The sequence below is a fragment of the Salvelinus sp. IW2-2015 genome, unplaced genomic scaffold, assembly GCF_002910315.2.
Source record: "Salvelinus sp. IW2-2015 unplaced genomic scaffold, ASM291031v2 Un_scaffold4795, whole genome shotgun sequence".
Lineage (NCBI taxonomy): Eukaryota > Metazoa > Chordata > Actinopteri > Salmoniformes > Salmonidae > Salvelinus > Salvelinus sp. IW2-2015.
The window spans coordinates 30,650-35,470 of NW_019946064.1; the positions used below are offsets into that span (position 1 = coordinate 30,650).

At 40.5% G+C, this 4,821-nt stretch overlaps 1 pseudogene; it reads right to left on the reverse strand.

The window, feature by feature from the left end:
* LOC112077648 (NLR family CARD domain-containing protein 3-like) overlaps positions 1-4,821 on the reverse strand; it is a 23,051-nt pseudogene that overhangs the window by 17,362 nt on the left and 868 nt on the right.

Consider the following 4,821-nt stretch of genomic DNA (forward strand, 5'->3'; position numbering starts at 1 on the left):
AACACGAACAATACTAACCTCTCACCATTAACCTCAAATAAAAGGTGACATTCTGTACTGTCGCCTAATATGAAACATTATCTCAAATCCAAAATGCTGGAGCATAAGCACCAAATGTTAAACTGTAAGCTTCACTGTCAAACACATATGGTGTGGACTTGTGTGTCTGGTAAACACATGTGGATCTGGTGAACAGTTATCACTTGTTGACCAACTACAGGAATACTGACCTCAGAGTCTCCAGTTTACAGTGGAGTTTCCCCAGTCCAGCAAAGAGCAGCTTCGCTCCTGAATCCTTCAGGTCATTGTTACTCAGGTCCAGCTCTCTCAGGTGTGAGGGGTTTGACCTCAGAGCTGAGACTAGAGAAGCACAGCCTTCCTCTGTCGCAAGACAGAGTGACAGCCTGTAAAGAGTAAAATCATATTAAAATCACACTGCTATTCTTTGGTAGTGAAAATAGTGACTGTATATTTTTATATATATTCAGATACATCAGTGTCCTGAAACCTGCCATATCTATTCATAAATGAATGTATCATTATTATAAATTACATATGAATAACAAATTATCAAAATATTGCTTGTCAATAGAAAACAATTCACTTATAGTGTTATTATTTATTTAAGTGTATTGAAGTAGTCAAAACCATAGTATTTTGTCCCATATTAACTTGCACACAATGACTACATCAAGCTTGATTTGGTTGTGTTTTGCCCAAAAGTAACAGAATGGTGGATGATGAGTAGGTAACTTGTTTATAAACACTATTAAAGTAATTCTGATAATGCCATGATTAAGAAAAATCATGAATGAATCATTAATAATAATGAGTGAGAGGGTGTAATGGGAATTTTAATGTTTGTGCTTTTCTTATAACTAATTTCTGTGTTCCATTCATGTGCAGTTCTATAAACCTATTTCTGTGTTCATGCAAGTGGTTGACTGACAAAATCCTCATTATCAGTAACTGCAGTTTGGCAGTAAGCCCACCCCTTGTTTTGAGAACGAATGAAATATATCTCAGTTTCAATGTCTCAGCTTAGAGAGAAGAAGCCTCGTGACGTGTTGGTCTGTCACATGAGTGAAACAAAACGGTAAAGATTAATTAATTATGCTAAATCATGCAAATATAACTTGTCTGTGTATAGCCATATATATAAGACAACTGCTGGGACTGCCCAGGAAGAGCTCCTGATTGAGTTGGTTGGAACCTCAAAAGCCTGCTGACAATAAACAATGATTAATTTAAGATTGACTTCAAGTGTCCCTTACCACGACAAGAGATACAGTGGCCAAAGCGAAACATATTAACCTCTCCCCATTACCCTAAAAAAAAAGTGACATTCTGGACTGTCACCTAATATGAAACATTCTATCTCAAATCCAAAATGCTGGAAATGAAAAACTGTAAGTTTCACTGTCCAAACACATATGGTGTGGACTATGTGTGTCTGGTAAACAAACACATGTGGATCTGGTGAACAGTTATCACTTGTTGACCATCTACAGGAATACTGACCTCAGAGTCTCCAGTTTACAGTGGGGATTCCCCAGTCCAGCAGAGAGCAGCTTCACTCCTGAATCCTTCAGGTCATTGTTACTCAGGTAGCAGCTCTCTCAGGTGTGAGTGTTTCGTTTTTACCCTGCCCCTATTTACCCATATCAAGTGCGTCGGGTTTGAACTTCGGAGCTTGAGACAGAGAAGCAAGCCTTTCTCTGTGACTCCACAGCCTGACAGCCTGACAAAGAGATCATCATGACTTCACAAACACACTGTTAATTTAACACCAAGAGTGTAGAAGGACAATGGCAGATGCATTTGGTTTATTCTCCCAAACAACATATAGAAATGTATGGTCTTATGGTTTTACTAATGTGAACATCAATGTGTCAATATGTTGTTCAATATGATATTATATATTATATACTTATTATAATACATATTTTTCTTGAGAATTAATATTTCTTCCTGATGATTAGTTCTTATGTCATTTTATGTACTCACAGAGCAACTCTGGAGGCTTTGACCACTGGCAGCAGCCTCAGAAGACCTTCCTCTGATCTGGAGTATTTCTTCAGGTCAAACACATCCAGCTCCTTTTCTGAAGTCAGCAACACAAAGACCAGAGCTGACCACTGTGCAGGTGACAGGTTGGCTTCTGAGAGACTTCCTGATCTCAAGTACCTTTGGACCTCCTCCACTAGAGAATGGTCATTCAGTTCATTMAGACAGTGGAACAGATTGATGCACCTCTCTGGAGAAGGATTCTCCCTGATCTTCTCCTTGATGTACTTGACTGTTTCCTCATGGCTCTTTGAGCTGCTTCTTGTCTTTGTCCGTAGACCACGTAAGTGTTTCTGATTGGACTCCAGTGAGAGGCCCAGAAGGAAGCGGAGGAACAGGTCCAGGTTTCCCGTCTCACTTTGTAAGGCTTTTTCCACAGCATTCTTGTAGACAGTGACTTTAGGCTTGTCCGAGAACAGTGCAAAAAAGTTTCTGGACATTGACTGAGGTTTGTCCATTAGATTGTCATTGTTGTTGATGAATGAGAGGAACACATATACAGCAGCCAGAAACTCCTGAATGCTCAGATGAACAAAGCAGTACACCTTGTCCTGGTACAGCCCACATTCCTCTTTAAAGAGCTGTGTGCACAATCCTGAGTAGACTGAGGCTTCATTGACATCAATGCCAGCCTCTTTCAKGTCTTCTTCATAGAAAATCAGATTGCCCTTCACAAGCTGTTGAAAAGCCAGTTTTCCCAGTGACAGAATGCTCTCTTTATTCCAGTGTGGACCTGTCTCTTCTTTCCCAAGATACTTTTCATTCTTCTGTTTGGTATGAAACACCACAAGGTGTGTGTACATCTCAGTCAGAGTCTTGGGCATCTCTTCTCTCTTATGTTTCAGCATGTGTTCAAGGACTATTGCAGAAATCCAACAGAAGACTGGAATGTGGCACATGATGTGGAGATTCCTTGATGTCTTTATGTGTGAGATGATTCTGCTGGCCAAGTCCTCATCACTGAATCTCTTCCTGAAGTACTCCTCCTTCTGTGGGTCATTGAACCCTCGTACCTCTGTCACCTGGTCGACACACCCTGAAGGGATCTTATTGGCTGCTGCAGGTCGAGTAGTAATCCAGAGGAGAGCAGAGGGAAGCAGATTTCCCTTGATGAGATTTGTCAGCAGAACATCCACTGAGGTTGACTCTGTGACGTCCCAACAGATCTTGTTCTTCTGGAAATCTAGGGGCAGTCGACACTCATCCAGACCATCAAAGATGAAAAGAACTTTGTACTTGTTGTAGTTGGAGATTCTTGATTGTTTGGTTTCCATTGAGAAGTGATTGAGAAGTTCAAGCAAAGTGTGTTTGTCCTCTTTCATCAAATTCAGCTCCCGGAAAGGGAATGAAAATACAAATTGGACATCCTGATTTGCTTTTCCTTCAGCCCAGTCCAGAATGAACTTCTGCACAGAGAATGTTTTTCCAATGCCAGCGACTCCCTTTGTCAGCACAGTTCTGATACGTTTGTCTTGTCCAGTTAAGGGTTTGAAGATGTCGTTACATTTGACTGCAGTCTCTGGTCTTGCTTGTTTCCTGGTTGTTGTCTCAATCTGTCTCAGTTCATGTTCATTATTGACCTCTCCTGTTCCACCCTCTGTGATGTAGAGCTCTGTGTAGATCTTATTGAGAAGTGTTGGGTTTCCTTGTTTAGCSATCCCCTCAAATACACATTGAAACTTCTTCTTTAGATTAGATTTGAGTTCACGTTGGCAAATCACAGCAAGCTCATCTGAATGAAGAAATAACACAGAGGATATTAATATTACGTCTGTTTTAATTCCTACAGTATTGTAAGACTGTGATATAAATTTGTACATTATAATAATTTATTCTCATAACTGACTGTAAAAATGTGTAAATGTTTTCACATTGCATTATAGACTGGTGTGACTGATTATATTAATATATTATTATTGATGGTATTATTAATGTTGTCTCTCTCTCTCTAAATTAATCATAGTTCTACAACAATATTAACAACACACGTTCCTCCTGTGTGTGGTGTTGTGTGTGTGTGTGTGTGTGTGTGTGGTGTGTGTGTGTGTGTGTGTGTGTCGTGCGTGCGTGCGTGCGTGCGGCGTGGCGTGCGTGGCGTGCGTGCGTGTGTGTGTGTGGTGTGTGTGTGTTGTGTACTCTCTGGATGAGGAGATGTAATCTCATGTTTTGTCCACAGAAACAACAGGAGAGATCAGAGTCAGAGATTTCAGTGGTCAGAGTCACCAAACAGACCTGGCCTCCATATTCAGTGTATGTGGCCTGTTATGTACATTGTTTTTGTTTACCTCAAGTAAAGTGATCTGTCATCATTCATTATGTGTTAATGAGAAAGCATTTATTCTCTTGCTTAACTTAATTACTTAATTTTTTTAGATGCTTGAAGAGGAAATAATGCATTTGTGAAGAACGAGCTGAAGATGTTCAAGAGGATTCTTAGTCCAGAGACTCCCAGAAGGCTTTGAGAGTCAGAAGCAGGATAAGGAAGTGGTGGATGCTGAAGTTGAGAAGCAGGAGAGCAGTGCCAGGAGGGGCTCTGAAGATCACACTGCACGTCCTGAGGAAATGAACCAGAAGGAGCTTGTGACACACTGGAGAAAAGTACGAGCTGTCTGCCTCATGTTGAATGCTGTTTTACAAAAAACATTTTAAAGCTGTAGCTAAGTAAGCTAAAGTAGTGTGTAACTCAATGATATTGTAGCAGCCTTAACACAAACACTAGTACGTCATCAAGTAGCAGCAGGGATGTTGTTGTGT